At 36.3% G+C, this 22,751-nt stretch overlaps 1 long non-coding RNA gene and 1 pseudogene across 1 annotated transcript in view; one reads left to right on the top strand and one right to left on the bottom strand.

Annotated features, from left to right (window-relative positions):
* Positions 1-505: 505 nt before the first annotated feature.
* LOC110280524 (uncharacterized) lies at positions 506-1,685 on the bottom strand (annotated as a pseudogene).
* Positions 1,686-7,659: 5,974 nt separating this feature from the next.
* The window catches only part of LOC127746775 (uncharacterized), a 31,674-nt gene continuing 16,582 nt past the window's right edge, over positions 7,660-22,751 (top strand). The window contains exon 1 of the long non-coding RNA XR_008008506.1: positions 7,660-18,662. This is a non-coding gene — a long non-coding RNA (uncharacterized LOC127746775). The remainder of the gene's footprint in view (positions 18,663-22,751) is intronic.

The raw sequence follows: 22,751 nt of genomic DNA, 5'->3' as shown, positions 1-22,751 counted from the left end.
GGAAGCCTCGTTCTCATTATGAGGCACCCTTCAGTTTTACAAACATAGAGAGAAGTTAGTGAGAGAAGCTCTGAGAGATCCCTTGTAAGCTCTCCAACTCTTTATATATATATATAGCTTATATTTAAATTTGATAAGTTAAATTAAAAATAATATTTTATAACCATATATTTTTCAAGTTTAGTATAATACTATCATCGTCATTATATAATAAACGTGTTAAATATGCTATTTTATTTTTATTCAAAGTAAAATATAACTAGAAGAGTCTAAAGTATATAATATTCTTGAACCATAAGGAGAAAGACATGAAAAAATAAGAACATATATAACTGTAATAATAGCATGTCAATTTTCTACTAAACTTTATATAAAAAAGCTAATAAAAATTTATCGACAATCTAGTATCTTACTAACTTCATTAGAAAAGCAATTGGCATATGATGTTGTGCTCCTTATTACACATTTCATTTCAAATATGAAAACAGAGTTATAGATAAATTAGTTATATCTAAAGAAAATATTTGTACAAAAGTGTAAATCATAACATGCTATTAAAATGAAAATAATATTATTCTTACCTAATTATTATTAAAAACCTCTTTGAACACGACATTTGTTGTTGATGACTTTGGATTGCCATCTTCGTCTAGAATTAAAACCTTGAGGTTACTGCGACTCTTAACTCTTGATAAAGCAACATAAAATTGTCCATGGGTGAACACTGATTTTGGCAAATAAAGTCCTACATGTGACAATGATTGACCCTGACTTTTGTTAATGGTCATTGCAAAGCATACTGTTAATGAAAATTGTCTTCATTGGAACTTAAATGGCAATTCTGAATCTGAAGGGATCAAGTTCATTCTTGGAATGTACACTTTATCTCCAATATTTCTACCGGTCACTACCGTCGCTCCAATTACATTGCTGCCAAGTTCATTAACTATTAATCTTGTCCCGTTGCATAAACCTGAAGTCTGGTCTATATTTCGTAGTAGCATTACTGCGACTCCTGACTTCAAAGTCAACTTGTGATTGGGTAGTTCCGAACATTTGATGTCATTTAGGAACTCTAGTGTGAACCACTCTTGTTGTACATCTTCATTCTCATCAGCTTGACATGTTGTGTCAGAGTTCAAATACTCCTTTTCTATCCCTGAAAAGATTGTCAAGACAAAATTGTTTACCTTCTCGACACTTTCAAGCGTGGGTGCAAGAATTGCTCTACTCTGAAAATACCTGTAATCTAACATGTTTTGCAACAAATTTAGATATGCAAAGTCTACCAAATGAGAGAGAGGGTCATCAGTAGTTGTAATCAATAGATCATCTGGAATTTCAACTTCTGATTCATCACCAACAACAGAGACAATATTTTCATTTTCAACATCAAGTATCCAATTAGCAAATCTCTTTATTTCACCTTCATTTTGATTCGAAGAAGACATTAGAAGCCTCATGTTCGTATGCAATTTCAGAACCTTACAAAATGACCACAGATGGGATGAGTTAATAGCGGATGCTAATATATCGTGTCTACTTCCTTTCGAAATCATGTGAAGTATCTGTCTGAAATCACCTCCTAGAATAACAACTTTACCACCAAATGATTGATGTGTCTTATGTTGATCGGTAACTGACATAAAATACCTGAGCGTCCGATCAAGTGCTTCAAAGCACATTTTATTGAGTCAATTTTTTAAAATACTAAATTAAGTCGATTTTGTCAGAACAACATTAGAAACAGAATTAAGTATAGAAGAATGTCAAATTATTTTTTTTAAAATAGTATAAATAACCTCACATCTTATAAGACTGATAATCCTATTTACTTTATTATAATCCTTTGTAATTACCATAGTAGCTTATAAATTATATAAATTTTCAAAAAATATTCTCAAACCCAGTTGCTTATTTAAAAATTCAAAAAAAGTATATTTGAATTTAAATTTAAAATTCTAAACATAGTACTTTAATTAAAAATTATAATTAGATTTATTTTTAAAATAAGTAAATATTAAAAATTAAAAACTAACTTAATTTTATCAATAATAATTCAAAAGAAAAAATTTATAACTTTATGACATTAAATATTAAATTAGAAATTATCAGAATATCAACGGTGAGAATCAAATTAAAAATAAAACCACAAGTAATAACCAAATAACTTCAATTTATATTTAAAAATATTTTAAATTCCAAACATAAAAATCAAAAAGATCCAAAAGAAAAATAACAACTCAAGAAAAGACAATGTTTCCACCAAAACAAACATATACTTGGCATTATTCTATTAGATAGACTCTAAAAGGGATTCCAAAACATGTGCATCCAAATTCTCAAGTTTCATTCTCAATCTTGATCTTCTTGCAAGTTGAAGTATCTCCTTCCACCTTCGAATCTTCCGACTCCGAGGATAGTCGCTTAGTTGGTGTAATAGCATTTTCCAACAATTGAATTTATCATGGCCGCAACTTCATTGGAGAATTCAAGTAACAAATTCTGTACAAAATACCATGTTAAATTAAAGACTTCTTTCTAACCTTTGATTTTATCTCACTAATATTTTTTGAATAAAATTAAGATCTAATTTTGAGAGAACAAACAAACAAAAAATTTATTTTTTGAACAAATACCTTAGCACCTTCTACTTTCTCCCCTTCAATGATTGATGATGCCTTTGAAATTGGAAGCAAACTACGGTGTAGTCAACATCCTAAAATTATAATTAATTATTAATTATTATTTATAAATTAGATACTACTAATGACCAAGGAAGCAAAAAATAAACTGATTTTTAATAAAAAAAATACACTTACACTGGTTTAAATTAACCACGTACTCATGATGTGTAGTCTTGAAGTAACCCTTATTGAGTTCAACCAAAGTATAATTAACGTAAATTTTTTTAAAATTCTAAATTTCTTTAAAAGAATGTATGTAGCTGCAAATTTTAGAAAAATCAACAAAATTTTAAAAAATAATGGTAAAAAGAATTAATAAATTTTTAAAAAATAGTGTTAAAATGTAAAAAATTACAACTTAAGTAAAATAATTTAAAATTTAAAAAATAACAATATAAATACAACAATTTAAAATTTAAAAAAGTAAAATAATTTAAAATTTAAAAAAATAACAATCTAAGTATAACACTCTAAAATTTAAAAAATAACAACCTAAATAAAATAACCTAAACAAATAAAATAATTTAAAATTTAAAAAATAACAACTTAAGTAAAACAACAAAAACTTAAAATCAGAAAATAACAACCTAAATAAATAATAATTTATAATATATAATTAATAAATATAATTCTAAAAATTTCTAGTGACGACACTTAAGCAAATGAACTCTCAAATTCAATGCACACCAGCTGCGCCTATGCGTGCGCACAAGGTGGGTTAACGAAACCCTAATTCTTGCTCTCAGCTTCCTTCCCCCTTTCTCTTCTCCCTTCCCTCTCCTCACCGCAGCCCTTCTCTTCTCCCTCACAGACCCCCTTGTCGCGTTTCCTCTTCTCCCTCACCGCCGCGCCAGCACCCCCTTTTTTCTGCATCACCCTTCAGCGTTTCTCAGAATCGCCACCAATAGCCCCTGCTTCACCTTGAACCATCCCTTCACCCACAACTGCAGGCGAGCTCTCCCCCTTCACCATCACCTCCAGCTCCCGACCCTCCTCTTCGCGCTACAGTAGCGCCGCCAGAGCCCCACCTTCTCGCGTCCGAACCCTTCCCCTGTTTCTCGCCGAGCCCAGGAGCTCCGCCGAGCACAGGAGTCTTCGCGCCAACCCCTGCTTCACCAACACGCAGCAGCGTGGAGTTCCCCCGTCCGAACCATAGACCTATCGCAACCATCAGAGCCCCTTTCCGTCGAGCTCAGCACCGCCGCGCCAACCCTATTCTCCTCTCTCGCGTCGCAGAGATACCACCTGGTCCAGCCCCGTGTCTTTGCATTTTCTTTCCCTGTCTTCAAGTAGCTTTTTGATTCATTTCTCTTTAAATTTGTTTTCTGTTTTGGACTTTGGTTCATTTAGGATTGGTAATATTTTAATTTTTAGTTGATAGTTTGATTTGGTTAGGATTATTTGCTGCTGTTAGGTTGCTTTAGAGTAGGATTATTGTTAGTTCATAGATAATTAATCATGCTATTATGCTTCTTGAGTTTGAATTTCATGTGGTTTGGACTGGATTGACTGAATTGCTGCTGAATTACTGATATATATTGCTGATTTCTGTGTTCTTGGTGCTAACTTTTGTGAATTGGTGCTGAAAAGAATGTTTGGTTGTGCTATTTGGTTTGTTTGATACATTTGCACGCCAAATATTTGACAATATGCCTCAAAGAGCTTTTCTTGGAAATTTTTGGGTCAATCTTTTGAAATCAATGCTTGTTTTCACATGATTCTTGTTATTATGCATTGATAATTGAATCTGATTTGCTTTTAATTGACCAAGAAATTTTGAATCTTGAATGTTTGAGGTTGGTTGCTTTGATGAGAATTGCTGATGCTATTGTGTTGGATATGCTGTGGTATTGTGGCTGTTATAATTGAACTTGGAGTGATTAATGCTTGTTGGCTAGTCGAAATGCTTCTGATTTTGTGTCATTCTGAGTGAATTTGTACGGATTGATGTTAAAAGAAGGCTTGTTTTGCTAAAAAAGCTGCTGCTGGAATTATTTAGATTGTGCTTGTTTGGATTATGATTGTTTGAATTATGTTTGATTAGGTTCAGGACTTTAAGGTGTTAATGCTTGTGTTGTTGAAAAGTTGCTGGAAATTTGGTTGAATTACATTCATTTGAATTGGTCTATAAACTGACACTTGGTTGCATTTTCTTTGCACTTTTGATAATTGCATGTCAAGTGGTTGTCAAATTGCCTCAAAAATCTTTTAATGAAACTTTGGTCAAATCCTTGAAAATCAATGATTGTTTTCCTCTTGTTATGGCTATTTGCATTTATGTGTGTTTCTAATTGACCAAAAGTTCGAATTTTGAATGATTGAGGTCTTTTGACCAATAATACAAGATTAATGAACTTGGACCTATTTAATCCAGTTGTGTCAACCTTGCATATCGTGTTTGGTTTTGGGTTATATTAGGAACGATTTTAAATTCGTGAAATTAATCTTGTGCTATTGATTATAGGAAGTATATTGGTGTTGAACTTGTTCCTCTTACTTTGCTTAAACATTATTCTTGTTTAGTTCATGCATCGTTGTTTGTGAATATGCCTCTATGACTATTTTGGATTTTGAATTGCATGTTGTAGCTACCATGTGATTTAGAATTTTTAACTTTGTTTGGCATAATTCATTAAGTATAGCTTGTGATAGTGGATTGCTTGAGACACTAACTTTTGTATTAATTGAGTTTTTGATGTGTATGTGAGGGTATCATTCCATTTTGGTTTAATTTTTTTGAATTGAATTTCAATCACTACATATCATATGCAAAAACTCTTCTTTTGCACAATCTTTCACCATTACATCAATTTTATATTGCCTAAGTGATTATTGAATTTCTTGTTGCTTGTTTACCAATTGGTAGCTTGCAAATATTTTGAAATCACTTTAGGCATGCTAATTGAGTTGAATTTGAACCTTGATTGAAGTAATGTGGCATAGTGCTTTCAATTCTACAATGTGTGAATTTTAAACTGCCGGCAAACTTAGAATTCACACATTGCTTTTCTTTATGTCATAAACGCATAAATTCAACTCATTTTAGTGTATTCAACCTGACTTTCTTGATTTAAGTATTGCGTTGCTTTGCTTTACTCATCTTGCTTTACTTGTGTTTGTGTTTAAATATATTCCCTTTTATATTTTTCAGGATGAGTCATCGTAAGCAACAAGAAAAGTAGAAGAAGCGAAGCAATGGACGTAACGACCCAACTTCCGATATGCCATGGTCATACAAGAAGCTAAGCATCACTAACTTGTTTTTCCTAATTATTAACTATTATTTAATATATACCATGTTCCTCGTTAAAGCGTTGTCAATGTTACTAGTCACTTTAAAAAAAAAAACTATGCAAGCGATAAAAGAATATAAATAAACATACACAGGCAGGCATATAAAGGCATATAAAGGAATATACAGAAACATGAAACATAACTGATAATATACATCATGTACACTATAAACAGAACGTGGAGCGTTTACAAAAGATCATGTCTATCTACATCCTTGTCAACCCTACATAGCTAATATATATACACGACACTCTCAGGACCTAGCCCATACAAAAACAGCTAAGTTGGCGCCTAGGCTAGCCTAACCACTCTATAGCTCCTAGCTCTCAGGTGTACTAACACAAGTGAGATACTAACCATAAGTCAATGTTAGACTGGAGTGTCATCAAAAGAATGCTCCTACCGCTATCAGTCTGTATCTACATGTGGCCGTTTAGTAGATCGTCAAGTGGCTCATCCATCTCTTCGTTCTGATCTATCTCCATCTCTGGATTCTCCTCCTCTTCATCGTCAACCACTACAGCTATACCTTCGGAACCACTAGAGGCGCTACTATCACTATGTACAAATCCGTTCGCGAGCGCAGGTCCATTCACGTGTATAGGGGCTACTCCATCATCCCGTAGTTCCGGCTCATTGCCTTGCGTAAAGTCAGGAATCGGTTCAGGAGGGAAGTCCCACTTCGTGGAATCGCAGGTACATAATCACTAACCAACTCAGGCTCCTCGAGAACGATAGGTTCAGGTGCTGGTTGGAAAAATGCTAGCTAAGAATTTCCAAAAAGTATTGGGAGATGTTATGGTGCTGAAAGAAAGACCCTTCAGCAGCTACAGAGAGTGCATGTCACATGGTGGTGGCTACACGTGTCTCGTTAAAGTGTTCATCATGGTTTGAGGCGCTCCAGTTGGAAGCAGGCAGTTTAGGAGAGGATTCCATTGTTCAAAAAACTTTCTTATTAACAACGAGATTGAAAAAAAAAGAAATGAATTTGGTTTAGGAAAATAAGTATAATATAATAGTAATGAAATTTTTTTGTTTTGTCTGGATGGATGTGAAAACATTGTATGGGCCATGGATTATTATGGACAAGTTAATTAGAGTTGGACTCTCTTTGTCTCAAAAAATATAAAAAAGAATTTATTTTAATGTCCAAAAAATGTAGATATGTAGTCCAAATTTTAAAACCAATAATAGTTAAGAAATTTATTTGGCCTTGAAGGTAATTAATAATTGAAAAATTATAATGAGTACTAGAATAATTGTTTAAAAGTATGGTAATTTATTTTGATATTTTAAAATATATAGGTATATTTTTTATATAATAATTTAATTATATTTAACTTTTTAGATAATTATCTACGTAATGAATGTATAAATTTTTTTTATTACAATACATAATTAAATAGATGCATAAAATTTTTATTCTAACACTGTCACAAAATTGAATTAAAAAATATATAAACAAGAAAAATAATTGTAATATAAGTTTTTATTATTTCGTATAAACATATTTTTTATATACATGTTTATTTTTTTTATTTATATACAATTTTAGTTTCACATTATAAATACTAGCATATCAATAGACATAAATATTTTAAAAAATTCACTCTTTTTATTATTAAATATATATAAAATTAAATAAAAGTAAAATTTCTTAGCATGATAGGTTATTTATATTTTAATTAAAATGTAGAATGAGTAGCTTAGGTTTTAAAAATTTTAAAAAAATATTTTTTTGTAAATTATGTATAATGAATAGTTTTCCAAAATATGAAACGGTTCGATAGTTCTTTTTAATTTTTTATTCATATCTTTTCTTCGTGCAAGACTAACCGAAAATGTGGACATAGCCCAACCTCTTTTCCATGGTCCAGTTAGTCTTTACTATTGACATATTGGTGTGCAGGTTCATATTGCAAATAAATAAATATTATAATTATTTTATTAACAGAAATTGATTAGCATTGATTAATGCAATATTTTACTGCAACCTAGTCACATTTCTTCTGAAGTGCGGGACCTACGTCTGAACCCTCCAAGTACATGCTGCAACCCTCCAAGTACATGCTGCAACTTTGGGAAGCTGCTCACGCATCAATAGCACACTCCACCTTGACACATTTTCACCAGCATATGAAATTTAGACCTCAGCATAGAGAATTTTTCAAAAATATTTTCTAAGATAGCGTTGTAAGTACAGTCTTAATCAACGAAATTTTCACTATTAATTTAGAATATGTGTGTCACAATTAATAATAAATAATGGGAGTAGAATCTAGGGTCGTGTCTCCAAGAGTTGACACAGAATGTAAATTATTGCTCAGGATTTTTTTTGAATAATTTTGAGATTGAGAACGGAAAAACAAAGAAACTAGAAATTAAAGCAATGATCAAATAACAAGAGGTGTTATGTATTTGAAATAAAATGCCTTGGTTAGGGGAGAGAACTGGAATTTCTATTTTTGTTGTCTTGCTCAAGTATAATAGTAAGAGTTCATTGCTTCCACTTAATTATCTTCTAACATTTGAAGAAAAGTTAAGTGGTTGTCACTAATTTTGACTCACAAGTCCTAGTCACTTTGTGGGGAAGGACTTGAGTTGGTGAAAATTGAGTTAGCCAGCAATTTTGAATTACAGATTAATATTTGAACGTCACAATTCAAGGGTTTCCAATTATCAACCCCCAACCAAGTTGGGAGTTTTAAGCCATCAACATGAATGTCATTTTCATAAACATATAATAAGAATAAATAAAAGACAAGGTAATTTTGAGAAATTTATTAAATTAAAACAGGCATGGACAAATAATTAATACGAATCAAACAAGCAATAAAGATAAATATAAAAATACTTCAATGCATTAATAATAGTCAAAAGTGACAAGATCCAAACGTGAATGCAAAATAATCAAATGAAAAAGAGTAGTAAAGAAATTAGAAAGGTAAACTATAAAAGAGTTGACTCCAATTGAAGGTAGCAACAGCTTTCCTAATATCCAATGCGAAGATGAACTAAGAATGCTAAAACCCTAGAGAGAAGTAGGAGTTTCTCTCACTAGAATTCAAACCTAATAAAAAATTTAGAATGAAAAGTGAAGTGTGTTCAGTTTCAACTCCATCCCTACCTCTAGTCTGTGTTTTCGGGCATGAAACAGGGTCTAAATCAGCCCAAAAATAGCTCTCAACGAGTTCTGTTACGTGCAGCACGTGACGTTCTGTCATGTGTACGCGTCGGTTATGTGTATGCGTCAGTCACGCGTACGCATCGCTGAAAGACGTTTTGGATCACGCGCACGGGTCAGCCGACGCGTGCGCGTCGCTCCTCGCTTCTCAACTCTTTAGTTGCTTGTGTTCCTTCCACTCTAACATACTTCATCTTCATCTTCATCTTTTAAGTCATTCATGTCTTGTAAATTTGAAAACACTTAACAAACACATCACGACATCGAATGGTAATAAAGGAGAATTAAAAATTAACAATTTTAAGGTATAGGAAGCATTTTTTCATCATAGCACAAAATTAGGAAAGAAATAAAAAACATATAATTTACATGAATAAGTGTGAGAATAGTTGACAAAACTTACTCAATTCACTCCAAAATATATCATAAAATAGTGGCTTATTAAATCTCCACACATTTAAATATTAGCATGTCCTCATGCTAAGTTCAGGTGAGACAAACAAGTGAAGGGAAAGCAGTGAGACTTATGCAATGTAATTTATCTATAGGGATGCAACTACATGCTAAATGCTTCTACTTACTTGTTTAAAAGTAAACAAATTCTCTAAGACAAATATAAACTGGATTCCACTAATTCAAATCACATAATAAAGTACAAGTAAACTTGTATGAAAAAAGCTCATGAAAGTCGGAAACAAAGAATCGAGCATCGAACCCTCACTATAAGTGTATACACTCTAATCACTCTAGTGTTTGAGAGTTGAGTCTGTCGGTTTTCTACTAATCTTGCTTTCCAAGGCTTGCTCTTCTTCTACCAATCAATAATATTTAATGCATAAATACACATATCAAGAGGTCTTTGCAAGCGTTGTAATGGAGTTAGGGTCAAGGTAAGAATATATTTGGTTTAGTGGACCAAAATTCGAATCCTTGATTAACCTAAACTTCTCACCTACCCTAAGACATTCTATATTATCACAATGCAAAGTCCAACCACCCATTAACTATTTTTTCACAAATTCATGCACCTTGAAGTCTTTTGAATACAAATAATATGCATTAGTTCACTTATTAGCCTTGGGATATTTTGTCTCATTTTTATTATTTTCTCTCTTTTTTTTCTTTTTCTTTTCTTATTATTTATTTTTTTTTCAGTGAGTTAATGCATATGATTAATGTGTTGGATGCATGAACAAGTGCCCAACTGTTTTTACATTTTCATTTAAGAACATAAAATGCCCAATTTTCTAGACATGTATTCTCCAATTCAATTTTCTCACAATTCATGTACACTTCACTAGTCTAAGCTAACAAAGGATTCAAATTAGGGATATTTATTATTTTTCGCTTAGAGTTAATGATGTGCTAAAATAAAGAATAAATGGGATAAAATGGCTTAACATTGGTTTGCAAGAGAAATGATAGGGTAATGCCATATGGATATGTAAGTTAAGTGAAACAAGACCTCAATCACATAAGTGTATGTATACATCAAACAATGAAAATATAAGGAGAAGTTGAAAGAAGTTATCAAGAGGTGGAAGTCACCAAGGAAGAGCATAAAGGGATGATACTTGCAAAACCATTGGAGTTATCGTTTTCTAAGTCACAATCCAACACAACATTCAAGTGGGTAAAATTCTTATCCTTAAGCTTTACTTTTTCACTTGAATATGGTTTGCTTGAAACGGATGGACAACTTAGAGCTCTTTGTGGAGTTAAGAGTAAGAGGGAATGGTGTAGTGGTTGGAAGTTTGATGTTAAGTTTATTAAGGTTGAACCCTCAAGGCATAGGTCTCATGGTTGGAGGAAAGCTAATTTGTGTGGGTTTAGGAGGAGAATTTGGTGCATTTTGACGAACGAAAATTGTGTCGGTAGAGAATTTTCACAATTGAAATCTCGTTGCAAGTATAGTTCTAAGCTAACAAAAAATTTCTCAATAAAAAATTTGGTTGTCACAAGTACAAATCCCATTAAAAATAAACTGAAGTATTTAAATCGCGGGTTGTTTTAAAGAATTGCAGGGAAGTGTGCTTAATTATTGGTTATGGGTTGTATGTTTTGTGGTTTTGAATAAGGGATAAGAAATGTAAATGACAAGAAAGTAAATGAAACTCAAATGATAAAAAGGTCTTGGCAATGGTTGATGGTTGAGAATCTCTATCCTTATTACTAACCACAATATGATAATTGCAAATATCAATCCCATTAAGTCATCCTTCAACGAGTGAAGGAAAGTCAAATGAGCTTTATCAATCCTAGTCTATAAGTCCTAACCATTTCACGAATTGATTTAGTGTGAGCTAGTGTCAATGGATCTCAATTATCAATCACTTGGTTATTAGTAACTCAATGGTTCCTAAGTTACCATCCCAAGTCAAGAACACAAAAATCTATTCTAACATCCTTTCAAGCATTTTGTCAAACACTTAGAAGACATAAAAGGAAAACAAGATAAAATTGCAAGAAATGTAAATCTACAACTACCAATTGCAAGGAAATAATAATAACAAAGCAATTAAACAACAAAAACATAAAACATGAAATTACATTAAAGGAAGTTGAAATTGACAAGAGTGTTCATAACATAAACATAACTAAAATGAGAAATTAACATGAGGAAAGAGAGAAATCAAGACAATAGAATAAGAAATTGTAAATGAAAAGTGGATGAAAACATGGAATTAAACCTAGATCTAACATAGATTTAACCTAAACCTAACCTAGTTCTAAAGAGAAGCTTGTTGGTTTAGACTATACTCACGACGGATTTAATTGGTAAATTTTAGACCGGCAATAAATTCCATCATCAAATTTTGGCGCCTTTGTCGGGGAGTTGAATATGTGTGCCATGTTGTTGGTTAGTGTAAATATGCGGATACGTGAATACTTGCATTTTCCTGGATTGTTTGTTAGTTCAATTGTTAGGTATGATTAGTCTTTGTTTAGTTTATTTTATTGTCATGAGTTCTATACTTCCTTCATTGAATGACGCGTTCATTATCGGATTCGAGTTTAGCTACATTTAACCCTGAGATTGAAAGAACTTCACTTCACATTAGGCAAGCTCGGAGACGGTTTGCTTTTGGAGGTGGTGAAAAGGTTTTTACCAATTCACCAACCATATCAGAGGTTGAATTCGAATCGTCATTCGAAAAAGGCACTATCTACTCTTCTATTGATACTACTAATAACTCTTCCATCGATTTAGGTATTGATACTATGGTCGCTCTAAGGAGAGTCACTCTTAAGGAAGTTGGTGCTCCGGATTTTGCTCTTTAATCGCTTCATGTGCGTCATCCGGACTTGAATGCTAAATTTGAGCTCAAAATCGCTTTGATCAATCTTACTTGCTCAAGATCCTATTAGACACCATAGGGACTTCCAAGGTGTATTATCTACTACTAGGCGGAAAGGTTCCGATGAAGTTGCCGTTTGGTTGTATATCTTTCCATTCTCTTTTGAGGGAAGAGCTAAAGAGTGGTTTTACACTTTGTCCAATGAGATTGTTAGCAATTGGGATTTGCTTAGAAGGGAGTTTCTAGACAAATTCTTTCCTGTGAAAGTGACAGATAGGTTACGGAAAGAAATTTCATGCATTGTCCAAGGTGAATCGGAGACTTTATATGAGTTTTGGAAACGGTTTCGAAAATTTCTTGACTCATGTCCTAACCACATGATTGATTAGCTACTTTTGCCAAGGAATGAAATCGCAAGACAAGATCGCCTTGGATGCTTCAAGTAATGGTTCCTTGACAAAGTATAGAACGGTAGAAGAAGCATGGTAATTCATCACCGATTTGGCCGAGTCCACCCTACATGCTAGACAAAGAAACAATCATCCAAGAGCCATCAATAAAGTTTCTTCTAGTGGTGAGACCGTTGCCTTCACTAAAACCTTGGGGGAGATGACTAGCATTCTTAAACAACTCCAACTTAATCAACAACTTTAACCTCCAACTCCTCAACAACAACAAAGTCAACAATTGGATCCCCAAAGAGTGTGCGGAATTCGCTCTTGTTACTCCCATTATATGGATGAATGTCCAAGTCTCCAAGATGACAATACCCTAGCGGCTACTAATATTTATTACAACCGTCTGAATCAAGGGTATCACCAACAAGGAGGCAACTATAACCAAGGGGGCAATTACAACCAAGGTTGGTAAGATAATTCTATCCAAGGGTGGAGAGACAACTATAACTAAGGAGATATAGACAATGGAGAGAATCAAAGGTGGAACAACCATCAACAACACCGATACCAACAAAACCCATCATACCATCAAAACTCACCATATGAACAAAATCAAGGAAGAAACTACCAAACCTACCAACTACCACCAAAGGCAAGCACCTCAATTTAATCAACCACAAACTCCCAAAATCACCTATCATTTCCTTTCTTTCAACCAAGATGAGACACCCCGTTCTATTCTTCAAGGACAAAAAAACTTCAAACCACATTTGTCGTTAGTTTCACCGGTCTTACATCTACCATCCAAGCTCTTTTAGCCCGTATAGAACCACCTTCTACCCTCACTACTCAAATTTCAAGTTCTAGTGCTTTGCCCTCTCAACCTTTACCCAACCCCAAGGGTGGCGTCAATGCCATCACCTTGGGGTCCGGCACCAAATTGCAAAAGAGGATGTGGTTGAGGTAGAAGAAATTGAAGAGGAGGATGAGGCACATGAGGTAGTTGAAGAAGAAGTCAACCAACCAAAAAACAAGAGTTTTTAAGGATGGAAGTGTCTTGGAAGAGGCTACTCCAATTCCATTTCCTACATTGACACGGAAGACCAAGAAGCATGTAGAACTTGATCCCAAAATGGTGAAAATGTTCAAAAAGATATAGGTAACTATCCCTCTTTTTGATGCTATTCGCCAAGTCCCTAAATATGCCAAGTTTCTAAAAGATTTGTGTATGAATAAGGAAAGAATTCATGATTTAGAAACTATTCCATTGGGAAGCTCTATTTCGGCTTTGATGGGTACAATACTGGAGAAATGTGGTGATCCGAGTCCTTGCTTAGTCACTTGCACCATATATGGGGTCCAATTCGTTGATTGCATGTGTGATCTTGGTGTCTATGTTAGTATTATGCCTCTATCCGTTTATCATGTATTGAAGTTCCCAACGTTGAAACGGTCGGTGGCTCGGTTTGTATTGGCGGACAAGAGCATAATATATGTGGTTGGTATTGCGGAGGATGTGTTGGTGAGTATAAAGGGATGGGTCTTCCCAATTGATTTTCATATTCTTGAGATGCCGCCTAGTGAATCCGAAAGAATATCGTTTATCTTGCTACGAAGACCTTTTTTAGGACCTTTCGATTTAAAAGGGATGTTTTCTCGGGTACTTATTCTTTTGAGATTGATGGAAGAGTTGTGAACTTTTGTCTTGATGAAACCATGAGACACCCATCGGAGGATCATTCAATTTTTCTGTGTGAATTGATTGACAATGTTGTGGCCGAAGTACATAATGCTAATCTTGATCAGAAGAGTATGATTCAAGCTCCAAGTGTGGGGAGCCCCCACGAATGTGAAAAGAACAATTTACCCACTCCGTTCTTTTCGGATGATCAAATGCCGAGTCATAAACAAAGTGTAGAGTTGAAACTACTTCCATCCAACTTAAAATATGCTTATCTTGATGAAGATCATAAGTTTCTGGTAATTGTTGCAAGGGAGCTCACCTCCCAAAAAGAGAAGTTACTTCATATCTTGAGGAGAAATAGGGTGGAACTTGGCAGACCTAATTGGCATAAGCCCTCAAGGGTGTGAACACCGCATCTTTTTAGAAGAAGGAGCTAAACCTATTCGCCAACCTCAAAGGCGTTTAAATCTTACTATTTCAGAGGTTGTGAAGAAGGAGGTAACCCGGTTGCTAGAGGCCGACATAATCTATCCGATTTCGGATAGTGAGTGGGTGAGCCCCGTACAAGTCGTCCCAAAGAAGTTTTGTGTTACTATAATCAAGAATGAGAGTAGGGAGTTAATGGCCACAATGGTGCAAAACTCATGGAGAGTGTGTATTGACTATGTTTGGTAAATCTTATTATTGTTTCTTAGATGACTATTCTAGGTACTTTTAAATCCACATTGCTCCAGAAGATCACGAAAAAACTACCTTTACGTGCCCTTTTGGAACATATGCCTACAAGAGAATGTCAATTGGCTTGTGGAACTCACCAGTTATGTTCCAAAGATGTATAATGAGTATATTTGCGGATTTTCTTAAGCATTGCATGGAGGTGTTCATGGACAATTTTAGTGCATATGGAGACTCCTTTGACTTTTGCTTGGACAACCTTGCAAAAGTATTAGAAAGATGTACAAAATTAAACCTTGTTTCTAATTTTAAGAAATGCTCTTTTATGGTTAGACAAGATATTATTTTAGGACACATTGTCTCTAATAATGGTTTTTCTGTGAATCCGACAAAGGTCGATGTGTTTTCTAGTTTGCTTTGTCCCTCCTCTGTGAGGGAAGTCTGTGCGTTTCTTGGTCATGCAAGTTTTTACCGGCGGTTTATTAAGGACTTTAGTAATGTGGCACTACCTCTCTCCCGGTTATTGCAAAATGACGTTGAATTTGAATTGAGTGAAGATTGCATGGAGTTATTTGACAAGCTCAAAATTGCTTTGACCCAAGCTTTCATTGTAAGAGGGCCGGAATGGAGTAGGCCATTCGAGATCATGTGTGATGCATCAAACTATGCAGTGGGAGCAGCGCTAGCTCAGCGCGAAGGTAACAATTCTTATGTCATTGCCTATGCCTCTAAAACTTTGGATGGAGCCTAATCCAATTATACTATCACTGAGAAAGAATTGTTAGCTATTGTCGTTGTCTTGGATAAATTCCGGGCTTATTTACTTGGCTCAAAGGTGGTAGTATATTCGGATCATGCGACATTGAAATATTTGTTGGTCAAAAAGGAGTCTAAACCAAGGTTGATAAGATGGGTATTTCTTCTGCAAGAATTTGATTTAGAAATAAAAGATAAGAGTGGCGGACCACTTGAGTCACGTTGAGCATACAAAGGGCGACCCCACTCCTATCAATGATGCATTTCCCCTTTAGGGATCGCGAGCAATATCGGAAGTGATTCCTCGGTATGCACTTATTGCCATTTACTTGGTTGCTCGCACCTTTCCTCCCAAGTTCTCTAAGAACCAAAGGGATAAGCTTAAGAGCGAATCTAAATATTATATATGGGATGACCCATACTTATGAAAATGTGATGCAGACCAAGTAATCAAAGGTGTATCCCATAATCTGAATTCTAGTCTATTTTGGAGGCCTGCCACTCCTCTAAGGGAGGTGGCCATTTTGGTCTTCAAAGAACTGCAAGAAAGATTCTAGACTGTGGATTTTGGTGACCTACACCTTTCAAGGATGTATCTCTCTTTTTTAAGTCTTGTCAACAATTCCTTGGATTTGGAAATATCTCCAAGAAGGATGAAATACCCCAACAAAAATCATGTTATTTTATGAGATTTTTAATGTTTGAGGTATTGACTTCATGGGGCCTTTCCCAAACTTTAATGGTTTTCTGTATTCTGCTAGCTGTTGACTATGTTTCCAAATGGGTGGAAGCGATTCCCACCCGGACTGATAATGCTAATGTAGTTCTTTCTTTTGTTCGCAATAACTTAATTTGTCACTTTGGATCACGAGCAATCATGAGTGATCAAGGCTCTCATTTTTGCAACAAGAAAATGATAGGGTTAATGAAGAAGTATGGCATCATTCACAAGGTGGCCACGGTTTACCATTCCCAAACAAATGGCCAAGTCGAGGTCTCCAACCAGAAAGAAAATCAAGCGTATATTGGTGAAAATTGTGAAGCCTCATAGGAGGGACGGAAGTGCTAAGCTCAATGATGCGCTATGGGTTTACTGGACGGCTTACAAGATGCCAATTGGTATGAGTCAGTTCTGGATAATCTATGGCAATGCCATCTACCGGTGGAGATAGAGCACAAAGCTTATTGGACCGTCAAAGAATGCAACTCAGGATTTGGGGGGACGAAATCGAAAGGAAGTTACAACTAGTGAAATTGGAGTGTCTTAGATTGAAAGCTTATGAGAATTCAAAGATAAAAAAAAGAGAGGATGAAAGCGGTGCATGACAAGAATATCAGAAGGAGAGAGTTTAGAGCTGGAGATCTTATCCTTCTCTACAACTCTAGATTGAGGTTGGTATAGAGTTGTAGGGAAGGACAAGATCCCTAGCTCTAAAACTCTCTTTTTCTGATATTCTTGTCATGCACCGCTTTTATCTTCTCTTTGTAAAGCCTTAAATGCTCATAAGCTTCAAATCTAAGACACTCCAATTCCAGCTGCTGTAACTTCCTTTCGATTCCGCCCCCAATCTTGAGTTGCATTTTGTGATGGCCCAATAAGCCTTATGTTCTATCTCCACTTGTAGGTGGCAAGTCTTGCCATAGACTAGCCGGAACGAGCTCATACCAATTGGCGTCTTATAAGCCGTCCAGTAAGCCCATAGCGCATGAGATTTATTTAATGGCTATTGGTTATGTGTGGACACAACTCCGTTCAACTTAACCAGCAAGTGTACTAGGTCATCCAAGTAATACCTTACGTGAGTAAGGGTCGATCCCACAGAGATTGTTGGTATGAAGCAAGTTATGGTCAACTTGTAAATCTCAGTTAGGCAGATTAAATGGTTATGATTTTCGAAAATTAATAATAAATAGAAAATAAAAAGGGATAGAAATACTTATGTAAATCAATAGTGGAAATTTCAGATAGGCGTATGGAGATGCTGTGTTCCTCTCGAATCTCTACTTTTTTATTACATTCATTCAATTCTTCTTACTCCTTTCCATGGCAAGCTGTATGTAGGGCATCACCACCATCAATGGCTACTTTTAATCCTCTCGGGAAAATGGTCCTATGCGCTGTCACTGCACGGCTAATCGTTTGGAGGCATCACCCTTGTTGATAGCTACATCCCATCCTCTCAGTGAAAATGGTCCAAATGCTCTGTCACAGCACGGTTAATCATCTGTCGGTTCTCAATCAGATTGGAGTAGAATCCATTGATTCTTTTGCGTTTGTCATCACGCCCAACCTTCAGGAGTTTGAAGCTCATCACAATCATTCAATACTGGAATCCTACTCGGAATACCACAGACAAGGTTAGACTTTCTGGATCCTCATGAATGCCGCCATCTATCTAGCTTATACCACGAAGATTCTGTTAGGGAATCTAAGAGATATGCGCCCGACCTAGAGTAGAACGGAAGTGGTTGTCAGTCACGCGCGTTCATAGGTGAGAATGATGATGAGTATCACGGATCATCACATTCATCAAAGTGTTGTGCAACGTATATCTTGGAATAAGAATAAAAGAGAATTGAATAGAAAGTAATAGTAATTGTATTGAAACTTGAGGTACAGCAGAGCTCCACACCCTTAATCTATGGTGTGTAGAAACTCCACTGTTGAAAATACATAAGTGAAAGGTTTAGGCATGGCCGAATGGCCAGCCCCCATGGTCTAAGGACTAGGCGTCCAGAGATCTCTAATACACTAGTAAAAAGTCCTATTTATAATAAACTGGTTACTAGGGTTTACATGAGTAAGTAATTGATGCATAAATTCACTTCCGGAGCCCACTTGGTGTATGTTTGGGCTGAGCTTGATCTGTTTATTGGAGTTGAATGCCAAGTTATAACGTGTTTTGGGCGTTCAACTCCGGATCATGACGTGTTTCTGGCGTATAACTCCAGAAAACAGCATGTACTTGGCGTTCAACGCCAAGTTACGTTGTCAATTTCCGAATAAAGTATGGACTATTATATATTGCTGGAAAGCTCTGGATGTCTACTTTTCAACGCCGTTGAGAGCGCGCCATTTGGAGTTCTGTAGCTCCAGAAAATCCATTTCGAGTGCAGGGAGGTCAGATTCCAACAGCATCCGCAGTTCTTTTGTCAGCATTTTTCAGAGTTTTGCTCAAGTCCCTCAATTTCAGCCAGAAATTACCTGAAATCACAGAAAAATACACAAACTCATAGTAAAGTCCAAAAATGTGAATTTAACATAAAAATTAATGAAAACATTCCTAAAAGTAGCTTGAACTTACTAAAAACTACCTAAAAACAATGCCAAAAAGCGTATAAATTATCCGCTCATCACAATGCATCCAACAGTACTAAAGAGGCAGCTTCTGAAGAAGCTTATGATCATGAGAACCCTGCAATAGCAGAGGTTAATTACATGGGCGAACCTTATGGAAACACCTATAACTCATCATGGAGAAATCATCCAAATTTCTCATGGAAGGATCAACAAAAGCCTCAACAAGGCTTTAACAATGGTGGACGCAATAGGCTGAGCAATAGTAAGCCTTATCCATTATCTTCTTAGCAACAGACAGAGAATTCTGAACAAAACACTTCTAATTTAGCCAATCTAGTTTCTGATCTGTCAAAGACCACTTTCAGTTTCATGAGTGAAACAAGATCCTCCATCAGAAATTTGGAGGCACAAGTGGGCCAGTTGAGTAAGAAAGTCATTGAAACTCCTCCCAGTATTTTCCCAAGCAACACAGAAGAGAATCCAAAAGGAGAGTACAATGCCATTGATGTGATCAATGTGGCCGAATGCACAAGGGAGGAGGAGGACGAAAATCCTAGTGAGGAAGACCTCCTTGGACGTCCTTCAAGCAAGAAGGCGTTTCCTATTAAGGATCCAAAGGAATCTGAGGCTCATACAGAGACCATAGAGATTCCATTAAATCTTCTTCTGCCATTCATGAGCTCTGAAGACTATTCGTCCTCTGAAGAGGATGAAGATGTGACTGGAGAGCAAGTTGCTCAATATTTAGGAGGTATCATGAAGCTGAATGCCAAGTTGTTTGGTAATGAGACTTGGGAAAGTGAACCTCCCTTGTTCATTAGTGAACTAGATACTTGGATTCATCCTTGCTCATTAATGAACTAGATACCTGGATTCAGCAAACTCTACCTCAAAAGAAACAAGATCCTGGCAAGTTCTTAATACCTTGTACCATAGGCACCATGAGCTTTGAAAAAGCTCTATGTGATCTGGGGTCAGGGATAAATCTTATGCCACTCTCTGTAATGGAGAAGCTGGGGATCATTGAGGTACAACCTGCCTTGTTCTCATTACAATTGGCAGACAAGTCATTGAGACAAGCTTATGGAATAGTGGAGGACGTGTTAGTAAAGGTTGAAGGCCTTTACATATTTCATAATCTTAGACACTAGGAAGGAAGAGGATGAATGCATTATCCTTGGAAGACCTTTCCTAGCCACAGCAGGAGCTGTGATAGATGTCAACAGATGTGAATTAGTCCTTCAATTGAATAGGGACTACCTTGTGTTTAAGGCACATGGCCATCCCTCTGTGACAAAAGAGAGCAAGCATGAAGAGCTTATCTCAGTTCAGAGTCAAAAAGAGCCCCCACAGTCAAACTCTAAGTTTGGTATTGGGAGGCCACAACCAAACTCTAAATTTTGTGAGGCCACAACCAAACTCTAAGTTTGGTGTTAAGATCCCATATCCAAACTCTAAGTTTGGTGTTGGGACTATACAACATTGACTTGATCACTTTTGTGGCTCCATGAGAGCCACTGTCAAGCTATTGACATTAAAGAAGCGCTTGTTGGGAGGCAACCCAATTTTATTTATCTAATTTTTATTTTATTGTTATTTTGTGTTTTATTAGGTACATGATCATTAGGAGTCACGAAAAAAATATAAAAATTAAAAACAGGATAAAAAAACAGCAGAAAAAAAAATCACACCCTGGAGGAAGCACAGACTGGCGTTCAACGCCAGTAAGGAGCATCTGGCTGGCGTTCAATGCCAGAACAGAGCATGAAACTGGTGCTGAACGCCAGAAACAAGCAACATTCTGGCGCTAAACGCCAGGAATGTGCCTAGAGGAAAAACTGGCGCTGAACGCCAGTAACAAGCATGAAACTGGCGTTCAACGCCAGAAACATGTTACATGTGGGCGTTGAACGCCCAGAATGTGCACCACTCGGCGTTTAAATGCCAGAATGGGGTGCAAAGGCATTTTACATGCCTATTTGGTGTAGGGATGGAATTCTTTGACACCTCAGGATCTGTGGACCCCACAGGATCTCCACCTACTATATTCCCACCTTACCTCCTAATCTTATTTTACTCTTCCCCATGTCACACTCCCCAAAAACCCTTCACCAATCACCTCAATCTCTCTTCACCAATCACCTCAATCTCTCTTCCCAATTACCTATTCTCCACTCACATCCATCCACTCTTCCCCATAAACCCCACCTACCTTCAAAAATTCAAAAACATTTTCCCACCCATTCCCACCCTAAATGGCCGAAACTTCACTCCCCCCTCCCTATATATACCCTTCCGTTCTACTTCATTTTCACACAACACTACCCCCTTTACTATACCTTGGCCGAATCCATCTCCCCTCACTCTCCTCCAATTTCTTCTTCTTCTTCTTCTCTTCTTTCTTCTTTTGCTCGAGGGCAAACAATATTTTAAGTTTGGTGTGGTAAAAGCATAAGCTTTTTGTTTTTCCATTACCATCAATGGCACCTAAGGCCGGAGAATCCTCTAGAAAAGGAAAAGGGAAGACAAAAGCTTCCACCTCCGAGTCATGGGAGATGGAAAGATTCATTTCCAAGAGCCATCAAGACCACTTCTATGATGTTGTGGCAAAGAAGAAGGTGATCCCTGAGGTCCCTTTCAAGCTCAAGAAAAATGAGTACTCGGAGATCCGACATAAAATCCGAAGAAGAGGTTGGGAAGTCTTAACCAACCCCATGCAACAAGTCAGAATCTTAATGGTTCAAGAGTTCCATGCCAATGCATGGATCACTAGGAACCATGATCAAAATATGAACCCGAGTCCAAAGAATTATCTCACAATGGTTCGGGGGAAATACTTAGATTTTAGTCCGGAAAATGTGAGGTTGGCGTTTCACTTGCCCATGATGCAAGGAGATGAATTCCCCTACACTAGAAGGGTCAACTTTAATCAAAAGTTTGACCAAGTCCTTATGGACATATGTGTGGAAGGAGCTCAATGGAAGAGAGACTCCAAAGGCAAGCCAGTTCAACTAATAAGACTGAACCTCAAGCCTGTGGCTAGAGGATGGTTGGAGTTCATTCAACGCTCAATCATTCCCACTAGCAACCGATCTGAAGTTACTGTGGATCGGGCCATCATGATTCATAGCATCATGATTGGAGAGGAAGTAGAAGTTCATGAGGTCATCTCCAATGAAATATACAAAATAGCCGACAAGCCATTCACCATGGCAAGGCTAGCTTTTCCTCACCTTATTTGCCATCTATGTTACTCAGCTGGAGTTATCATAGAAGGAGACATCTCCATTGAAGAGGATAAGCCCATCACCAAGAAGAGGATGGAGCAAGGAAGAGAGACCCTTCACGGTTCTTAAGAGATGCATGAGGATGCTCGTCATCAAGAAATCCCTGAGATGCCTCAAGGGATGCACTTTCTTCCCAACAACTATTGGGAACAACTCAACACATCCTTAGAAGATTTGAGCCACAAT

This window comes from Arachis duranensis, chromosome 4 (genome assembly GCF_000817695.3).
Source record: "Arachis duranensis cultivar V14167 chromosome 4, aradu.V14167.gnm2.J7QH, whole genome shotgun sequence".
Classification (NCBI taxonomy): Eukaryota; Viridiplantae; Streptophyta; class Magnoliopsida; order Fabales; family Fabaceae; genus Arachis; species Arachis duranensis.
Note: the sequence above shows the minus strand (reverse complement) of the source record. Positions and strands in the feature narration are given on the sequence as shown.